Raw genomic sequence first — 22,322 nt, forward strand, 5'->3', positions numbered from 1 at the left:
ACATACACATACACCCCGCTCAACACACACATAATAATGCACACACACACACACACAAATACAATAATGCACACATTATACGTGCACACACAAGCACTTACCACACATACACACACACACACAAACACAATAATACACACACACACAGACACACACACACACACACACAAATACAATAATGCACACATTATACATGCACACACACACACTTACCACACATACACACACACACACAAACACAATAATGCACACACACACACACACAATAATGCACACATTATACAAACATAAACACTTATCACACGCGCACACACACACACACATAGAATAATGCACACATTATACATGCACACACACACACTTACCACACACACACACACATAGAATAATGCACACATTAAACATGCACACACACACACACACAATAATGCATACATTATACATGCACACAATTTTAGCATGCACACATGTGCACACGCACATACACACACACACACACATACACACAAATGTTGTACTGCAGTTTCAGCTCTTTCTCTTTATTAGTGCGAGGCTCTAATTGGTTAACGTCTCTAAACTTTTTGCTGTGAAGGGTCTGAAGGGCAGAGGAAATAAACAGAGCAGGGGCGTGTTCTATTACTGCCGATCCCTGTGGGGGGAAAGGAAACTGGATCTCCATTAACCCAGACCTGAGCCACTCTCCCGGGACACCCTGGGAGTACTCCGTCCTTGAGTCTGCCATTCCAGGGCCTTTCCAGCTCAGTGAGCCTGAAACGCTAAGGCATCAAGGCCACACAGTAATCAGGGTCCAAACAGAGCAATGTGTACTGAGGGACAACCTGGCAACCAGAACTGCAGCACCAGTAGGGAAGAAGCACTGGGCAACCATACAGGCCTCCCCTCTCACAAATATGCTAATAAAGCTCTGCAGAGTGAAACCAACATATTCACATGAATATGGCCTTCCACAAGTTAATCCCCCCCCCCCCCCCACCCCACATAAATACCCCATTAATACTCTTTTGAGTTCCAGCTTGAGTCCAGTTCCATTTTGATCCCATTTCAAATTGTCAAATTCCAATGCCATAACAGTGCTTTTCAAAATGCAATGGACCAAATCGTCCAATTTCAAGCAGCACACTGGAACAAACTCCAAATGCTTACAAATGCGTGAACACTTTAACTGCAGTCTGATCAATGCGGCTGTTGGCAGAGAGAGTGAGAAGCCTTCATATATCTATACATATGTATACTGTATGTGTGTGTGTGTGTGAGAGAGAGAGAGAGAGAGACAGACAGACAGAGGCAGAGGGAGAGAGAAAAAGAAAGAGGGAGAGAATGTCAAATGGCCCAGTTCTCAAAGATTATAGGACTAGACCACCGACCAGCACACAGATACTGGGCTGCTAATGGAACTCTCTAGTGCTGCAGGTGTGCAGCAATGTTGCAGACGAGGTCTTGAATCAGACTAAAACATATTTCACAATGAAAAAGGATAAATGACATGCCAAATAAAGGTTGTTGAGAAGCCAAGAAGTCAAATAAAAATGTTCTCTCTTCACTCGATTCCAGCATTCTAAACAGTGCCAGATATAATCAGTCACTTGAATTTGTTTTTTTTCCAGAAAACATTTCCAATTTTCTACTTTCATGAATAAAATTAAAATTGCAATCAACCAGAATTATTTTTATACAAGAATATTACACTGTGAAGTTACACCGAATACTTTTTTAAAATTGACATTTCAAACATGTGTTCGCGCTTTGGGCAAATAAGAAAAGTAAGTGTTCATTAAACATTAGCTGAAGTCAAACAGCATGTCCACAACCATTACAACAGCATGTTTGGACAAATTTATATTCAACAGACTTCAAAAACAGTTCATAGCCAGACAAGTCATGCCCGATAATAATTTGAATGAAGTGTGACAACCTTTCTCTGTTGAACAAGGGTTATCTAGGTTATAGGCTATGTTTCAACACCACATAACTCCTACTCCTATAATGTTGTTATAGTTATGGCCTTCAAATACTTGGCAACACAGTTCAGGAACTTCCAAATGCTGGTTTACTTTCAACATTTCATATAGTTGAAACCCGGCAACTAGCACCCACCGGTCAAGCCACGGAGCCCATGGTAAGCTGTTCAACTAAACACGATTTGAAACTGAGAAAAGACTTGGAGAGTTAGAGAGGCTGTCAGCAACTCTGCCATGAAACTGCAAGCCTGACCAGATGCCCAAACTTTTAGCACAATGAAAATAGTGGAGAAAAGTGAGTATTTGTGTAGGTGTGTGCGTGTTTGTATGTGTGTGTGTGTGTGTGTCTGTGTGTGCGTGTCTGTGTGTGGGTGTGTGTGTGTGGGGGTTTGTCATGTGTTTCCTGAGTATCACTGAAGATGACCTTTTCCTCCTTCTGTGCTCTTTGAGTTGGGATGTGTTCAGTGGGAAAATGACTTCCTGATGCAAAATATTTTAACAGTACAATACCACTGCGGGGCTAAAAAAATCAATCCAACTAATAATTATTGTTTTTTCATATTCAGGCTGCTCTCTCTACCGATTAGCTGACCTTGTAAATCTGCAGCATCACGCTGACCCAGCACTCTGAGACCTTCCCAATGCTCACAGACACAGGCTAGAACTGGCTGCACCGGTAGACTGATGGGCTGCAGCAGCCAAGTTCACTCAAGTGTTTAGGGGGATCCATCATGTCTGTTTCTTTCTTCCGCTTGAGAAAGCAGGCTGGTCGTTCGAACCGGAGCCCGTCCTCCCCCGGGGCCCAGCCGCAGAGAGCTGGCAGGGCTCCGAAACCTGTCTCTTTCCAAGAGAGCGCCGAGGTCAAGGAGACACGGCGCTCATCCACGGCACCTCCAGCCAGGGGGAAAAAGGGCTGACAAGCAGGGCAAGGGAAGGGCTGCAACCTGAGACTGAGACCGCTATAATGGGAAGCTCATTACCCATGTCCCTACGCTCCATATGGGAGGGTAGGTGAGACCGCACCTGAGCTACGCACAGTGCTACTGAAGCCGAGGGATTGGGGAGGGGCCAAGGGCCGGTGGGGAGGGGCCAGGGCCGGGGCGAGGTGCCTTTGACACAGGGTAGAGAGAATAGTTGGGGTTACCGAATATACTAGGCCTCTGACATTAAAAAAACCTAATCTAAAACTTAATCCCCAGGATGTCTTTTACCACACAGCTTGACTTTATCTGTGTACAAATGTGTGAGTGTGTGTGTGTGTGTGTGAGACAGACAGAGAGATAGAGAAAGAAAGAGAGAGAGAGAGAGAGAGAGAGAGACAATGTGCCAATCCCAGAGATTCATTCACTTCCAGCGGAGTGCATTTCAAAGTGTGGGAGTGGAATATGGAAAGAGGGGAAGTGAACCCGTGGCAGCGCAAGCCTTCAAAGCGCATAATCAGCAGTAATAACACCAACCTGATATCATAATTGGGCTTTCCTGGAGGGTTCTGCCAGCTTCCCCTGCTGGTGGAAATCACAAAAGGGGGCTATGCGTTCACAGTGGAAGGCAAGGCCCGGGCGTCTATATCAGGCACAGCTGGCTTCAGCTGATTTAATTCTCATAAAATATTTTTATGATGGAATTCCTTTTCCATTGATTATTACAACATTACAGAGACTGGACTAGAAGAATAAGAGATAGCTTATCAATTGAGATCTGTGACGATCTGGGTTAGTTTCCCAATGTTGTATTAGAAGGAAGGATACTCAAACAAGGCTAAATTTTCAGTTTGGGAAATGTTTTTTTCCATTATACCAGGACTTCCCACAGACATACTGTGTTCTTAGCTCTTGCCTCACACAACGTTCTGCAGGAGAAATTTCCACATTGAGGAAAGACGAACTCAGGGTTTATTGGGCGCTACCTCAATATTTGCTTATGACAGAATTAAGCTATTACAGGCCACGGGTGACCTCAGAAGCGATAAAGGTATACATCTTTAAACTCTGACAGAGAACTGGCTTGCCAAGGGAAACACTACATCCTTGAGTTAACACATCACCTGGTTACAATTTGCACTTCATGCATTAAACTCAAGGACACTGTGATGGAGCAAGTGGGTGCAACAAAACTCCTTTTCAACACCGTTTCTGATTCCTGACAGGTTGTTTAGTTATTTAATATTTTCATTCTTCCCACCATACCTTTGAAGACACAGTTCTTCCTTGCCAGATTTTAATCTGTACTGGATGGTTTTATCCCCTTGGAATGGGGCAACTTCTCTCTTGGCAACTTCCAAGTTACCGAATGATAGGATCTGCTGCTCTCGGTGTCACGTGACTTTTCTCCATGCACAAAAAAGGTCAAGAGCCTTAGAAAACAGTCCCAACATCCGCTTGCCAAATTTTTGTCATCAGGATAATTTTGCATCTTTGCATTTTGGGAGATCTTGTGGCGTGACATAATGTCTCCGTCACAAGGCCACCCTTTCTCTTCCAATCTCCATTTATGGCGATTCAGGAGTCCACATCCTCTGCCTCTGGACCTTTGTGTTCAGGGCACACCCTCTCTCGTCTGTCTGACCAGTCAGATCCTGCCTGAGACCTGGCTCCCTCCTCTCACATTCTGCACTGGAGCATCGGTCGGGGCCTGTCCCAATTGAAAAGGCTGTGGCCTGGCAGCCTATAGCCTGTTATGGCATAAAAAGTAATGAAAGCTCCCTGTGGGTGGATGGGAACACTCGGCGTGCCAACATCTAACTGCCGCACCGCTGTCCTCCATTAGACTACTTGTATCTTTCAGCTCATTCGTCTTCTGGTGTTTACCGGCTGAAATTCCTGGAGGGGTTCTGCTCTGTAAACTCTGTCTGCCATCTTCAACGTGAGACCGTTTGCGTCAGTCCGCTTCCTTGGAGTCGGCATTCACGGTATTTAATTCAAGCCTCTGAAAGGTCAAGCCAGCGTACCTCTTTGATATCGTTCCAGCTCTTGGAGTCGTTTTTCAATCGATTTCCCTCTGCCACAAATGCAACTAGTGAGTCAGCCTCTGCTACCCTTTCAAGGTCATTCTGACAGAGGTTCCACACAACAGGAACACTGATGTGGATCAAACCCACAATTCTTTCTTCAGTACACCCTTACAAAAATGAGCATGATCACATTTAAGCTATATTCCTTCTGCGAATGCACTGCTTTACCTTCTGCATGAACATTTTGCAACTTCTTCTGAAAACAAAAGGGAAGGTTCAATGATGGCAGCCTCGACTACAATTCTGATGTTATCAAGCTCAACAAACAGTGCTATCCAACGTTATGACTGAAAAGTATGGTGAGTGAGAGGTAAGGTGAATATTGTTGCACCACCACAGTGTTTAACGTTTTAAGTCTAACACACTAGCAATGCATTACAAGATGTGCAGGCCTGATATTAATAAAAAAACAACTGAAGACAGCCCTGTAAGCCACCTTAAGGCCAGTTGACAAGGACTCTTATACTCCTGACTGGGGTGACAAAAGCATTCTAGCACCAGTACTAGTGTGGCTCCTGGGAGAGGAGGATGTGACCAGCGACCATCTACACTGGACTGTAGTGTAGAGTAGGATTACAATATGAGTCCACTTGGGTTGGCAGTCTACCATTTGGATTGTTATTTAGCACTAAAAGGCAGTCAGTAGTTGCCGCCAGCTGTCTCCTAATTCAAACAATTGTTCAAAATGAAAACACAGGAGGCAAATCAGTTAAGACTTTGAATGCTCATTGAAGAGACAGAGGTACCAAAGCACTAGCTTCTAAAGAATAAATATACAATTCTGGAGTTACTAAGATATCTATCTATGTTTCAAGACTTTGACCAAGATAATGAGTCACTGCAGGGGATGTTGTGGCATTCCCTTCCAGTCCCAGAATTGCTTAGCAGGTTTGGCTTTTACCAAACAAAAAAAACCAATGAGAAATGTGAACATGCCAAACCCATGAGGTTTGGAGGCACCCACATTGGAGGACATTATGGTCCCATATCAGAAGTTGAACTGCCCTCTGTGCTGCTGTGTTTTAAGGGACCTCATGAAACCCCAATCTGGCAAGAAGCTGCTGCATCTGTGTGTATTGTTATTTTCCAGTGATGAATGTTGCTCTGATGTGTTCTGTTTACACGGATGCCTCTGCCGTTTCCTGATTTATGTTATTGTGGTTAAAGACAATCACATTATTTGAGCCCGGCTTTTTACAAATTACTGTAAATAAGGAAAAACGAATGCATCACTTACAAATTGTAACATCAATTATATCAGCCCAAAAAAGTCTAGATTCCAGGCTAGGTCAAGCAGCAGAGGACAAAGCAAGCCCTGAAGAGAGTCAGGCGGTGTGGGCCAGACAAATTTAGATTTTCAGAGTAACTTCTAAGACTTTCAACATCCAGGCTGCAAAATATATAATGATTTTGTCATCTGGGAATTAAAGAGAGCACAAATCAGGAGGTACAATAGCAGGAATTAAGTCATACCATAGAATAGAACGGTGTGTTGAGAAATACATACTTCTGAATCCGAACCAATTGCCGTTCACAGAATCGACTTCCAATGGAAAACAGCTGAAGAAACTCACTGGCAGTTCCCCCCCCCCCCTTCCCCCCCCAGAACAATGCAATGGCCAGGTGTGAAACTTTGGCTTTTATCTATGCAAGTAACCTTCTTTCAGCTGCATCAGTTTGCAACCCAAGATGAGGGTTTTCCATCAGATCTACACTGCATCGCTGTGGCCTCAGTGCCAAGAGCAATCTGCACACATTGAAGTAAAGGATGTGGCCAAGATCTCTTCAGGAGAGAGGCTGGGAGAAGATTCAGCATTTTATTTTTGTACTGCTTAATTTAGCAGAATAATTATTGCTTTTACAAACTGCACCATGCCAATTTCAGAGAGAGAGGGAATCTGAGCAGGACAGTTGGCTCTTATATGTAGCGTTTCTTTTTTGTTGTTCCTAACACATCGCTAAATTTCATTAGTTACATAATTTGCGTATGATAGGTAATTATCCAACATGACTTTCACTGCTAACTTTATTACAGACTTACATTGTCTGGATAGATCTAAAGAAGGAAGGGTACACTGACAATAGAAAACTCAGCCTATAGTCCAGAGCTGCCCAACCCTGTTCTAGGAAATCTACTGTACCGCATGTTTTCACTCCAACCCTAACAAAGCAAACCTCATTCAACAGCTAGAGATCTGCTGGTAATAAGCAGAATCAGGCGTGCCAAATTAGGGTTGAAGCAAAATCTACAGCAAGGTAGATCTCCAGGTACGGGGTTGTGCAGCCCTGCTATAGTCTGCATCTTACCTATTACCTCCTGATCTCATCATTCTACTGTAATCCATCAAACAAAATTCTAACTGGTGAACTTTGTGTTACAAAGAATTTTTCCTATGCACTGCCAAGCAGCCTTTGAAGTATCTAGGGGCAAATTAGCTACTCCCAGACACTATCATGTCCCAGATAGTGAAAATGAAAAATGTTGACCAGTTCACCTTTCCTCAGCTTTCCATTTGGATGACCATGTATCCCAACACAGGATACCCCTGTGTGACCCCTGCACAACCCCTCCCTGCAGTGCATGATGGGCAGTGTCTCTTTCAGCATGGGGTGAGCCCCAGGTGCTGGTGTGCATGCATCCCAGTGCGGGAGGAGGACCATTCCATAGGCACAATATTCAAAGCGACCTCCAAACATTTCCCCCTGCGTCTCCCTGGCAAATTTCCCATGTCTGCCCTGGCTGACACAGCGCAGATCACTCTGCGCTTACTAGCCCGGCGTCTCCCGATCGCGCGACGCTCACCGCTATGTCCGCAGGAACAGCTGAACTCCTGACCGCGCTTCTGTCTGGAACGATAAAAGCGTGCTTGATCAAAATCCACCATCAAAGCGGCCATGTCGTGCTTAGCGTCTTGGTCGTTGAGTGTCAAGACGTTGTTTTGTCCTTTAAGTGGCCAACGATGAATTGAGACTTTAATGCATGGATTTCGCTCTAGCGCTGCAGAGCCAACAGATGTTTTCCATCTCAAAACAAATGGCCACCTTTAACCTGTACTCTACTTCTCACTCTTACAGCTACTCCAAACTCCTCTCAGTCTTCCCTCTTCATTCAATATTGCACTAAGTGACCTACTATATCCGTACAAATTATTTCATTATGATGAAAAATACTGTATAAACATTTGTATGAATGTCTACATGTACAAAATGAATTATACTAGGAGGTAAACCATGGACAAATGATGACTATACCTCCACCTCCTGCCTGATAGTAATTCATGGCAGACATGGAGCCTTTTTTTTTACACAAGAGGCTAAGATGATCAGCAACAGCTTAAAGGTGATCATGTTTTTTAAATTCTGTTTTCCCTACGTACATGCGCTCTCTTATATAAATAGAAAAGAGTTGCAGAACCAGAGTTGCAGTCACTAGCTATGCAGTTACCTTCAAGTCTGCTGCTTTCAATCATCCAGGTATCTTGCTATGGTTTCTTCCTTAAATACTTACTTAACACAGAGAACTAAGCTTCTGTCCACTGATAAATATTTACAACTACATTTCCTCTGCCAACAACAACCACAGATTGTGATTACAGAAGGTAGCATAAGTAGCATAAGCAAAACAGGGAGACAGAGGAAAGGTGAAACAGGCAAAGCTAAAGAGTCTTTCCAGAGCTAACCGAAGGGCCTGTTACTATAGTCAAGTCTTCACTGAGCTCAGTAGCAATCGTACAAAAACATAGCCAGGCACTGTGGAGTTTCAGTACTCAGGTAAATAATGGCTGTACAATTGGTTCAAGCCGTATTTAACAGGGACCTCAGAGAATCTCTGACAGCCCAGACACGTGTTCAGGACAGCTTTGTGCTGAACACGAGCAGCGATAATCGACCTAAGTGGTTTCTCAACATGGTACAGATGTGAAACCCAAAGCCCTTCTTTGTGTGTAATCACTCTCCTTGGAGAGACATTAAGTGTAAAGAAGCAAAAAGCCAGAGGTGTCCCTACAGGACCCAATGTTAAACAGCCCAAACTGGTCCAGCGATTCCCAGCCCATAAGCACCGGCGTGTTTCAGTGTGGTGTTGAGTTGTTAAGACTGTCCAGGGGAATACAGACATCCGCTTTGGCCAGATAAAGCCCTCCAGCCCAGCGACATTAAGCAGAATGAGGCACACAGTGCCAATAATGGGATGATTCAGAAGCTCTGGAAAGCTACAAATACAGACTGGATATAGTCATAAAACATCATCTTTAACCACATGTAGTGATGGACATTGGTCATTTGAGAAGAATGGAAATGTACCCATTAATTTTGTTCTCACAGATATAAACAGCAGCATCAAGTGCCATATTAACACAACAACAGCTGCATTTTAAGAGAGTTTTTAAAAAATGCTGACAAATAATTATGGTTTAATTCAAGATGGCAATGTGTTCCGAAATTTTAGTTAAAGACATGAGGCTGCAAAACCTCTGAGCTTCAGCAAGAGTGGTCAGAGAATTCAGAGCTTGCTGGGAAAGTTGTGAGGAAACTGGACTCCTCCTGTGTTTGGAACTTGGGTACCTCAGGACAGCAAGGAATAAAGCTGTAGAATTGTAGGGGCAGTAGGAGCACCCATACAAACACCACATATTCTAGTCCAGGACCCAATCCTGGCCAGTGAAGAGGCTCCCATGACAGAACCTGAAGGTGGATGACAGACTGCAGGACACCACTCTGCCATGACCACCATTGGGTCATAAGCTCACATTTCCCACTGAATGATGATGTCAGTTCCTGCATTCCAGACCTGCCTACCTTGCCTAACTACATACGTCTTTAAATATGCACTCTGGCAGGTTAGCAGCTGGTTGGTAGAATACCCATGGATTCAAGAGGTTTATTGGTGGGGCGTGTTCCCTGTGTCAGTCTGTCTTGGCGACAGCAGGGAATTGCTTATGTCACCGTCTGAGCTTGCTGTCACTTTCTGGCAAACACATATTTGTGGTGATGGTGGCTTTCTCAGACACTTATTCTAATGAGCCTTATTTTTACAGCTACTCCCTGTTGAATTCATGCATCCAGTTTCAGGAGAGATACAAATATGTCAGTTTCAGACAGCGCTCTGAGGATAATGAGTAACGGCACATGCTGGCCATGAAATCAAACTGGGCAAGGGCAGCTTTTTGAAGGGTGCAAAATGTATTGAAAACTGTAACACTATGAGAAATCTGATAATATAGGCAAAGAAAACGTCACAGGAATTGTGATTTAACAGCTCAGAGAGAAACATAACTACCTTGGAACTATAAGATTTCAATAATCAGCCAATATGTTTCTGTGGCCTAGTTTGTCCAGCATGTCTTGTCAAACCACAGATGTGTGTTTGTGTGTGTGTGTGAGAGAGAGAAAGAGAGAGAGAAAGAGAGCGAGAGGGAGGGAAAAATTCACTTTGCACTGACATAATATCTGTTTTAGATTACACACCCAGTTTACAGTACAGTGATCTTCTATCACACCCACTTAAGAAAGAAAACATACTATTTATTTTCCTTATAACAAGCAAGACATGAAGAATTGTTGATTTGTTTATTTGGTTCATAAAGTGGTAATCATGTGAGAACCTCAATCACATCAGAAGTAGTGACAGGTTTTCACCACCCCCAGCGCAGAATTCACTTTTATCCATGGCCCGGACACCCCTCCTCATAGACCAGGGCTAAGCATACAGAACTGTACGTCACTTTCCACATATCCAATCAAAAAGGAAAATCCCATGATGAGAATGGGGATGAGAATTTCAGCAGGTAGGGGTTTCTCGAGAGGCAGAGGTAGTGGATGCCCTCGGGGTGAAAACAGTACTTGCTCTTGAGAGAGGATGAAAGGACCCTCTATCTGTTTAGCTGCGCATGGCCAGGCTTTTACAGTACAATAGTGGATTATTGGCTGACTGTCACTTGGGTTGAGAGGTTAAAAACTTATTCTGAAACATACGGTTCAAACTATACGGTAGCACCTCCTGCTCTCTCTGTAGTTCTGGATTTTCAGGACATCAGCCTTTAGGATCATTCCAGAGAGACAGTAGCCCCTCTTCCACTGTCACAGCCCATCACAAACCAGAGTTAACAGCTCTCATACCATTTCCTCTGTCTCTTCCAGAGTTTAGTACAGAAATAAATTCTGAAGCAGGGCCTAAAGTCTTGCTAAAGCCACTTTCAAGAGGGGACAACCCAGTTAACAGAGGACTTACCACTAGCTGGCTAGCTGGATGTATGTGAATGTCAACTTGTCTGTCACAAAATATGTTAGCAGCCAGTTTGAACACAGCGGTGAATTGATAAGCCTTCCACAGCGATATTGACATATCTCAACCACAACCAGCGTTTCAATTCCAGGCGATGCGTCCGTAGCATTCGCTCATATTGTCATAACGTTCCACAGCTTAACTCATCACAAAACCTCCTGGTGGGATGCAGTGGGATAACAGAGGGCAGAATTCCCTTCGGAACGTCGGTGGTGAAAAAAGAGAACAGCTTCCTGAGTATTTGTTGGAGTTCCTGGATAGTGTTCCTTCAGCTTGAGTTCCCTTTAGTCTTGGAGCTGACGGCTCCAAGCAGAGAAACAGCTAGCAGGGTCTGGAGGTCTCTCATTGAGGCCAGAGTCACATTTGGCATTCAGATGTCTTATGCTTATTACATAGCAGAATGGAATGACATGATAGAAGCGCAGAAGGAATGAAATGCTGAAAGCAAGCAAGAATGTATCCATCTCTGTTTGCCTTGCCCCTCCTAAAGCAGAACTGTGACAAAGTTTTGTGCCAAGTTTGGGCATTGGGCAATTTCCTGTTACACAAACTGCATGCATATACCGTATGGTCACGGTACAGACAGGATGAGTCAACCTCTGAGAATTACCAGAAGCATAACTGTGCAATCCTGGGTAGGTATCCAGTCCTGTTTATTTTCATGTCCGGTCAAGGATTTAATGAAAAATTGGGCCATACAAACAGCTGCGCAACAGAACTCGTTTGTGCTCAGTACTGATTTAAATGGACAGATATGTGGAAAACATCAGCATGAACTGAAAATTAAGGAATGCGGCTTGTTTTTTAAACAATTAGTAATCAATGCAGCAACAAAACATGCTCCTATGAATTTGACTGGCTGTTCTGAATGGAAAGGAAAGAAAATACAAAAATGCAAATATTATGAATACTACTTAGTTGATTTCATTAAGGTTCTTGTGGGAAAGATTACACTTAATAATGTTCTGAAATGTTTGAAAGGGACATGTGGTAGCTCCTAAAATTATTGTAAACATGGGCCAAATGAGAGAGTGCGGAGTGAAGAATGACCCTGCAGAAGAGGTAACGGGGATAATGCCGAAGGTTCAGTGGAGCGCTGGGACAATCCCTCCCCTGCCACCTCACAAAATGCCTGAGGCATTTCCCCTTAAGCGCCTCGGTCCTGCCCTTAGCTTCAACTTCTGACCAACTCCCTGCAATTATTCACGGGCATAAGAGACTTTTTCCATGCCACAGGCCCGGAGCACCACCTACCAGCCGGTGCCAAACAATCTCCTCTAACTTTAACCCGTTTAGCCCTCGAGTAGAGCATCTTTATGAGCAGAGATTCGATGTGGACTCCTCTGTATGTCTCAATCTCCTTCTGTCCCGTCAGCTCTCCCAAATTCATGAGACAGGGCAACCAGTGGATTAAGGGAAGGGGGGTTAGGGTTAGGTAGGTTTTGCTTCAGAAATGGTGATAGACTTGATAACAGAAGTTTGCTTTCTCAGTTTCTTCACTGAATTAATTGATCGGTAAATTAGTGAATTCTGAGTAACTAGTTCAGCGGTACTGAACAACTCTTCTGGACTTTTCCAAAGTTGGCTTGTGTTTGAAAATGCTCCTCTGGTCCAGACTCTGCATTATTGTTGTGCAATTATGTCTTATGTATTGTTGTCACAATCAGCCGTTACCAGCACTCGGTTTAAAAACAGACGGTATGCTGCGGTTTGAGGAGCGTTCGGTTATTGTGATGTGTGATTAACAGCGTTCAGGAATGCGTTCAGCGTTCAGCCCCCACTCCCGCTAGCTCCCCCCCAGCTGTCTCCCCTCATCAACCCTGGAGTAAAGGGGATTAGGGCTGTTTGGAGTGCGGGAGCGAGTGGGAAGGGCGGGGGGGATGGGGGGCACAGAGACAGTGGTAGGGCCACCCAGGTCTGTGTCCTGTTTGCATGGGTTCACCAACCCCAGAGCCAGCCAGTTCTACCCGCCCCCACTCACATCACACTCTACTGTACTGCAACACACTACCCAGAGGAAGGCTGGAGATAAGCTCCTGCAGACATGCATGCACGCGCACACACGCACACACACACACTGCATGTACACGCATGTGCACACGCAAATGCACCCACACACAAGTTGAGATGCTGAAGTTCTCAGTGGAGTCACACCCAACCAAAATAAAGTCCCAGTCTAGAGCAGCCATAATATAGACTGTCTTATAATAAATCATCGTACAAGTGAAAGCTAGGCACCCAATTGAAACCCACGGCACATCTGTCAGTGGCCTCTTATCATTTCAATGAGGAAGAACATGGAGGGGCAGAGTCAGTTTTCATCCAGCAGTCTCTCCTTGTGTTGGGAGTGTCTGTGATTAAGTGGGTGAGGTTCCTAGAAAAGCCAACAAAAAAGGGGGTCAGGTCAACCCAGAAAAGAAGCTAAATGGTGTTAACAATAGGATGGGAAAAGAGTCAGAACAACCTCCAGCGGAGTGCACACAATGGGCTTGTGTGCAGTAGGCAGCCCGAGTTTGGGGAAGGACCATAGCGAATTGAAGTGGCACATTTGGTTTTCATTCTCTCCCTGTTTTCATTTGGTTACACAGCAGGCAGTACCAGTTAGCACAAGTGCCTCGTCCAAGCAGCACAGACCGACCGCCCCCAGAAGTCGCGTTTAGAAGCGGCTGTTTTATTTGAAAGAGCAGGCAAGGCCAATCCGGCAGCTCCGAATTCAATAAAAACAACACAAGATCAGGGCCAACTGAAATGTGCCTTGGTTGCATAAGAAAAACAGCCTCTAATTAGATTGGAATAGAAAAAGATAATCTAGGAGGGATTATCTGAACACATTCCACAACAGAGCCAGTAAATGTGTTCAATAAAGTCTCCTTAATTTTGCTCATCGATGTAATGTGTACCATAAAACCACCAAACACACAGGAACTGCCTGTAGTCATTATGTGACCATAGCAGCATTCTTCATTTTAAAATAATATGAAATTTTCAAAGTGCAACTACCAATCTTTATTTCCATGTTTTCATGGAATATTTCAAAGATGATTCATAAGTTATAATGACAAATTACAGTCGAAATGTGACAGTGGATTCACCAATGTCTGGTCCTTTCTTCTGCTTTAGTATTTTTACATTTGAGACTTGTTTTAGCACAAATTGTCCAGCACAGAATGATGAACACCCTTTGTCCCTTGATCAGTTCTTGTTTTATCAATTTATCAATATTCTTTCAAAAGATTTTCTGTAGATGTGGTAAATGGCTGAAAGTTCATTTCTATTACCATTCTAACACCAGTGAAGGTGGTTAAAAAGATTAAGTGTTCTCTTCGCCTTCTAATAGCAACAAACACCTTTCCCTTTCATGGTCATTATTTCACCCATCCTCCCAGTTCCACTCACAAACTCCCTGTTTTTGAAGATCTACTAAAATTCCAGCATTTCAGTCATGTCTGGCTTTCACCAGGAGCAGTATTGCCTAAACACGTGATTATGGTCAGCCCAGTGGCGTCTCACGTAGGGATATGAAACCACAACCTTCTGTTTCCATGTCCAGAACCGTAAGAGTCAGACCGCGCTGGTGGTCCTACTTCTTCTGATCTAACCAACAAAGTCTCCAGTCTATAACCCCCAACAGGGGGGCCTGTGCCCATATAGCTGCCAGAGAGCACATGGAAAAGAGTGTGTAACCTTTCTGAGTCACCGGTTTACATGGGCCAATCAGCAGTCCGCACGGCCTTATCACAGAGAAAACAAACAGCTAATTGTGAGCGGGATGGCATCACTGCGGAGGAATCCCATTAACGCCGCAGAGAATAACCATTAGGTTCACATGACTCAAGGGTGACATCACAGGGAAAAACAATCACTGACCGTCACCGCCAATAAGACTCCACCCTTCTGATAAGCCCTGGTGAAACAGCCAAAAGCAGGCGTCACATTCTCAGGCAAATTCCCGAGCAATCACTCTCCGAACGCTGATTACATAGTCCCTCGTGAGAGATGGCTGTGCGTGACGAGTACCACTCTGACCTCTAGAGGTGAGGGACCACACACTCACCAACCAAAGCTGCAGGCATTGGTTTTCTGTGGCGTGTCATGAAGCACCACCGCATCAGCCTCTCAGCACACCCGCTAACTGTGTCCCAATACAAACTCTGCTGACTTCCTATTGGAACACAGCCTCAGTGTGTCTCCGGAACATCCCAGGTGATCATAAGCCGCAGGTTGCAATGGAAGAGCAGTACTCCCTGACTGCTCTGAAGCACATCGTCTCCGAAGGGGGTGGGTAGGGTTGGGAGGGCACATCCTCTGCCACAACCCTGCTCAGGCTGCATCTTTCAGCGCTCTATAAAGCGCAAAGTGTGATTTATGAGGGGACGGGGGAGCGAGACAGAAGCCCGGACCGCGGACTAACCAAAACAGGCATTTGAGTTCACTCAGCAGCCCTCCTCCTGGTGTGGGAACGGAACTGACACGAGCACGCAGCCTCAGTGGGTCTGGACCGCAGCAAACAGCGCTGAGGGCTCCTTCAGCCCTAATTCAACACAGGGCTCCTCTCTTAACTAAACAGCGGCAGGGCCCGGCTGCAGCGCGTACAGTAGGAACTGCGCACACAGCAATCTATCATAGACTCTCTTTCAGCAGCTACCACTGCAGGTTCAGACATTCAGCCCAGCCAGGGAAAACAGCACACCAGTACATACACACCAGTGCTCTCATACACCAGCACTCACACACACCAGCACTCATACACCAGCTCACACACACCAGCACACGAACACCAGCACTCATACACCAGCTCACGCACACCAGCACTCATACACCAGCTCACACACACCAGCACTCATACACCAGCTCACACACACCAGCACTCATACACCAGACTCACACACACCAGCACGCGAACACCAACACTCATACACCAGCACACACACACCAGCACTCATACACCAGCTCACACACACCAGCACTCATACACCAGCTCACACACACCAGCACTCATACACCAGCACACGCACACCAGCACTCATACACCAGCTCACACACACCAGCACTCATACACCAGCACACGCACACCAGCACTCACACACACCAGTGCTCATACACCAGCACTCACTCACCCCCAATATTCCTCATAAAAATTTGTAAAAGTGCCAAATAAGTACACTGTGTATAAAAATATAATTTACACATTCTGTACTTATGGCTCAGTCATCAAATTCCTCATTTCTTTACATTTCTAAATGAAGATGATAGAACACTATTTTTCACCAAGGGTCATTCTGCATGGACTGCTGCTATTTTACGATGTTGTTTGGAAAAAAAGACAGAAACAATATTTGTTCGTTCAGTGTTCTTTTTTAACGAGGCCCCCAACACCAAACCCACCCGTTTTTCCACAGATGCCTGTGATAGCATCACTGTTTGCTTTCATTGTTCAACACATTTAGAATTTTTACTGTGTGGTAGCAGGGGTTATCACTTTAAAACATTTGGCCCACAGCCCCCTGGCTCCATGCATGTCTCTCTGACTGATCTGCATATCATGAAATGTAGATATGTTCAGGAAAGGAAATATCTCTAGACAGAGTCAACACTGTGGCATTCAAATAGTGATTCCCATTTGTCAAATAACGGAAAAATTACACGTCTCTCTCCAGGAGGTTGGATTTTTGTGTGTGCGTGTGTGTGTGAGACAGAAAGAGAGAGAGAGAGTGCGTGTGTGTGTGTGTGTGTGTGTGTGGGTGGGTGTATGTGTGTGCGTCTGTGTCTGTGCATGAGTGAGAGAGAGTGTGTGTGCCTTTCTGTGTGTGTCTGTGAGAGAGAGAGAGAACAAAATAGAGAGAAAATATGCAGAATATTTGTGGCAACTGATAGTCTCCACTTTGACAACAGTGAAGAGAGAGAGGAGCACAGCACACCATTGTGGCTATTAACATGTCAGGCTTTGTCTGAAGCTTGAGCCGTCCTGATGCCTTGTCTGACTGATGCGAATCTGATAGCCCCACTTTCACTGTGCTCTGTCAGAGATAGCATTACACTGCTTGTACACTGACCTGCTATTGTGATGGTAACAGAAACTACCTTTTGAACAAAATGGACTGGAATATAGCACTGAGCTGCAGCATTATAAGATCAAAGAGCGGTGGGTCTCACTGCAATTAAAAGCCTCTTGCTCTTAGCGAACTGACTGACTCATTGCTCGTAGATGCAGCACTTCAAGCCTCCAGCCTCAAAGCAACTGCTAGTCTGCTATTTAAACCCCGCCCTCACTGACTGGCACATATAACAATAGAAGCATTTTTAATATGACAGGGCATTAAACCTAAGGGCGGATCCACACATTCAGCAGCCATGAAAAACACATGAACAGTAAAACAAATAATTGGGTGGTCCTCTCCGCCTGTCCTCAGGGTGTTTGCCTGCTGCCTGTGTTGACTAACTGGAGATCGAGGGTCCGCTTCCACCCCGCTGACCTTCTTAGTCAAAATGTCTCCATTCAGTCTCTCGGAAGTACAGAAAAATTTCTGGAGGACGGTGAAATTCTTTGTGAATGTTTCCCAAAAGAGAATTCAAAAGGGCACCGTACTGCATGCATACAGCCCCATAACCAGGGCCAGGATCAGGCAGCCGAATCACTGTCACTGACAATGAGGCAATTTATTTAATTCACTGCATACAAATTCTAGCTGTCTGTCCGATTTGCACAGCGGAGCTTGGCCCATCACAGTCTGCTGGCCGGTACTTCGTTCAGAAATTAAGGGTGATTTATAAAATCACATTCACACAGAGGATGACATTGCCCTGTTATAGCATTTTCTGTTTCATAAACTTCTTGGTAACACTAAACATTTTTTTACCATTACCATGAGCATTTTGCATTTGCCTGTCATTAAGATGATTGACAGGGGTCTAAGGCAGGCAGGACATTACCCAATGTAATTAATCAATATGAAAATCCATTGTTCTCCCCAATTTGGGGATGTCATGTGCACCCGATAACGATATGGTCATCGCTACCATCGCTATGGATTCAGGAGAGCGCATACGAGCACATGCACTACCCCGAATCATGCAATGCCAGCCGCCACTTCTTGTCACACCGCAGTTCACAAGTTGGGTGTGCACAGACACAAGTCGGAGGAAGACCTGCACAGTGCCAAGGGAACAGCTGCGGTTTGTTTTTTTTCTGTGGGCCATCATCATGTTGCACACTCCAGTTGTGATATGAAATTTCAGTAGGTTGTTATGGAAAACATGCTGTATATATTTGCCAAGTAAACATACTCCTCTCATAAAATATTATGTTGCACGGTGGAGAATCACAGATATTCCAAAGACAAAGATTCTATTATGAACTTATTAACCAAGCAGTACGTCTCACACACAATTTCATTCTGAAACCTGCCTGCCAAAGTACGGATCCTTAATGCTGACTGCAATCCATTATGGTCAAAATGATTGCAATTTTACCCGTTGGCAAATATCATAATACGACTAGCCAGTACATATTTACTTCATAGATTATTCGATTAAAGATTGTCATACCTACGGTTATTGCAGTTTTGTGGCCAGCTGATTTTGAGAAAATGTGGAAAGATGTACAAGGTCACATTGTACGAAAACGGATTTTGGACCTGAATCATTTCCTTGAGTTGAAGTATCGCACAGCAATGCTAACGGGGCGGACCGTTGCCATCGTTACCCACTGAGAGTTTCCAGGAAGAATTACCCGCGATCACAGCTCGTCTCTGTTCAGCGGCAGCTGTTTCCACAGCTCAGCAGAGCCTGCGGTTTCAGTGGTGGCACTGAAAAGTCAGGGCCCTGACTGACACTCAGGCCCTGCAGAATCAACGCCGGCTTGTGATTGGCTCAATTCCCAGCTCCAGCCCCAGATCCAAGGAACAGCAAGCTACTGAACCAAACTCATCAGCAAGTTTTTTTTTTTTTTTTAAATATCCCAGTATCCCAGGGGTTCAAACTGCAGCACAGAGTCTAAAATACGGCTTTAAAAATTTTATTACAACCGAAAAAGAGTTCTCAAAACACCCTCTAGAACATTATCGCCGCCACTTATCACCTAGGCGCTGATTATTTCCGGGGATATGGCCCTATCTTCATAGGAACCGGAGAAGGACACAGATGGACGTGAGCATTGCATACACATAGAGCAGTGAGGTGGTTGGATGAAGGGTCAGAGGAAGGACAGCGTAACATGCGGCAAACCCCCGACGGGCCTTCACAGAGGGAGGGCTTGGTCCGCCAGGATGCCAGCCGACACCCGCCGAAATTCTCACAGCCTCTTTTCATCAGCCCTCTGTTTAACTTGGAGCGCCACGCCAGCAAGATGGTGCCACCTGCCATAGAGCCCAATCCATAAGCTTCTCGCAGCAGACAAAAAGGCATTCAGCATCGTCCAAAGGGCGGCGGACGACCCCGGCGTGAACCCTCTGGATCGCGGCGCTGTAACTTCGGGGCAGCCTCTGCCGTAAACAGGAGCATGTGACCACCGCGTTCCGCACGCGCTCGCCGCGCTTCACTTCATCTCCCAGGGCGCCCTCTCTCCCTGCCGTCTGACATCGAATCAGCGCGCACATTCGGACGAAGCTGAGTCAAATTCCCGGGGCTGCGAAGCCGTGCTTACTGTACGCTGCGCGGCGATGTGTTTTGGCATGGCTTTGACCGGCGAAAAAAAAATCCCCCGCTGATGAAAATAATGACTTCATTATCCCGCCGTGACCCGCCGTGACCCTGCACTCCCTCAAAGCCAGGAACAGCCCCTGCCCTCCCAGAGGACCTTCAGGGCTGGTGAGGGCTCCCTCTTTCACTGTGTCATCGCTGGCGCCTCCTCAGTGCCCCCAGTGCCCGGTCTCACTGGTGCCACAGGTCACCTCCATCCCCACAGAGCCCTGCGGCACTGCCTGTCCTCCACTACGCTAAGATAACCACATGCCTGGGACGCAAGGAAACCCTGCACATAAGGCCAAAAATGCTTTGCACAGAGTTTTGCCTGCTGTATAAAATGGCTCCCGTGTGTAGAGCAGGACAGAATGGTCAAACTCAGGAAACAGTTCCCCATAGATTCACTTCATGGCTCATTAGCTAGCCCCTAATGATGCTATTTGTAACACACGAAACATGACAAACATCTCATACAGTGTGCTCACTCACCATCCCGGTAAATTTTCTTCCATTTTATTCCAACATGACATACTCCATAATAATTTGCCAATTGAATTATCTTTGCTCAAACATTTTACCAGAACAGGCGTTGGTCCTCCAATTTGTTGTAGTATTATTGATTAAATAGGAGACTGCTTAAACAAAAAACATTGGGAGACAATATCCAACGCTAATATCACGACAGAAGAATGGGCATCTTGCTTGGCAAACTTGAACACTAATTATACTGAGCTGGTTATCAGGTTAATTCAGGCAAAGGTTACGTACAGAGGGCACTTGACACCTCAGAGTTTATGAAGCGTGAAATTATCATCTGATGATACTTGTGTTCCTTCAAAGAAAAATATATCTCTTGTCCATGAGGTCAAAAACTAGGATTAAGACAGAATTACTAGTGCGTCATTCACCAGAACGGTTACTACTAACTATCCCCCCCTAGTGGAAAAAAAAATCAATTTCTCAGCCCTGTCACTGTGTTCTAGAACAACTGTGCTGAACTGAAGTGTAAGGACTTCATGAACTCTCAGACATAAACCTAATCTGTGCCATTTTGATTTTTCAATTGTTGGCTATAACGCACGTGTGTTAGGAGAGTTATTCTTTCATCAGTTAAGAAGGAGCCCAGCGCGAAACCAAGAAACCCTAAACCAGAGAAGGATTTAAAGCATGCCAAGCACTTGGAAGTCCTCTTTCATCAAGGCAAATTTATAGGTGTCAAGGTCCTCACAGGCACCAGTACACACAAACTCTTGATTGCCACAGAATCCCACGTAGTTTAAAAGGGGAAATCATGCAGACACGACAAACCCTTCAGATGATAAATCTGCATCCCTCATTAGATGCAAAGCAGGTAAACGATGCTAGATTTAGAGCTGACGTTTCTTGGCAGGAAGGATGAAATCAAACTGGCCATTTACCCTGTCAAGCTGCACCAGAATGCAACAGACTAACCCTGAACTGCACAACCGTTGGCTGCTCCATTCTGCCTGGTCATAAAGTGCTGAAAACTTGCACAGAATGCCGAGACGCCAGCCTTTATTACGCTACTATTTAGCTTTTCAGAACACAACCATTGTGACCTGTAAAAAAATGTGAGTTATTATTATTATCTTTTAAACTTGAAATAGGAAAAGAGGAATTGACACAAATCCAAACTGTGCTCAATGTAGAGAACACAGAATTTTGTTTTGATTGCAATTAGTGGTTTCCTGTGAGTGAAACAAGAAGGCCAGGAGTTGCCCTGTGTGTGTGCATGTGTGTGTGTGCGCGTGTGTGCGAGTGTGTGAGGGTATTAGTTGACCAGAGTTACATTAAATGTGTTTGAAAGAAGAACAGAACATGACCTGTGTGCCGGGGTTTGCGATGAATTATTCACCGTATAGTCCCCCTGGCTGCGGATGAAAGCTACCGTGTCAAAAGCAGAGATACAAAACGGAAGACCTCGCTCTCGATGCAAATGACCTTCACGAGACGCAAGCATTTACAACTGCTTATCAGGCTCTTTCAGCTACACATCTTCTCCTGTTACATTTTTACCCAGGGCACATGAAATCCCGCACGCCTAATAATGGAATACAACTAGACTAATGCTCCTCAGAATGACAGTTCCAAGAGTGCCATCTCTCTGAACTCACTAACCTGCCTCTGAAAGGGTTAAACTACTTGAGAACAACAAACGAAGACAAAGAGGGGGAAAAGCACCCATGAATACAGCTTTTAATGAAATGGGCTTTCCAAAGGCATTTCTGACAAAAAAGAATGACTGGGGCATCTTGCATTTCAATCTGATAACTCCAGATTACCTTTTCCACCTCTCAGCCACATTGACTTCCATTACCACTGCGTAAGTAAGGGAGAATGTAACACTTTG

The 22,322-nt window shown here is 45.0% G+C and overlaps 1 protein-coding gene across 1 annotated transcript in view; it reads right to left on the bottom strand.

Moving 5' to 3' along the window:
- Positions 1 to 22,322, bottom strand: part of LOC135259308 (ADAMTS-like protein 1) — a 100,539-nt gene that overhangs the window by 61,406 nt on the left and 16,811 nt on the right. The gene's annotated exons all lie outside the window — the stretch shown is intronic.

This window comes from Anguilla rostrata, chromosome 7, assembly GCF_018555375.3.
Source record: "Anguilla rostrata isolate EN2019 chromosome 7, ASM1855537v3, whole genome shotgun sequence".
Taxonomy (NCBI): domain Eukaryota; kingdom Metazoa; phylum Chordata; class Actinopteri; order Anguilliformes; family Anguillidae; genus Anguilla; species Anguilla rostrata.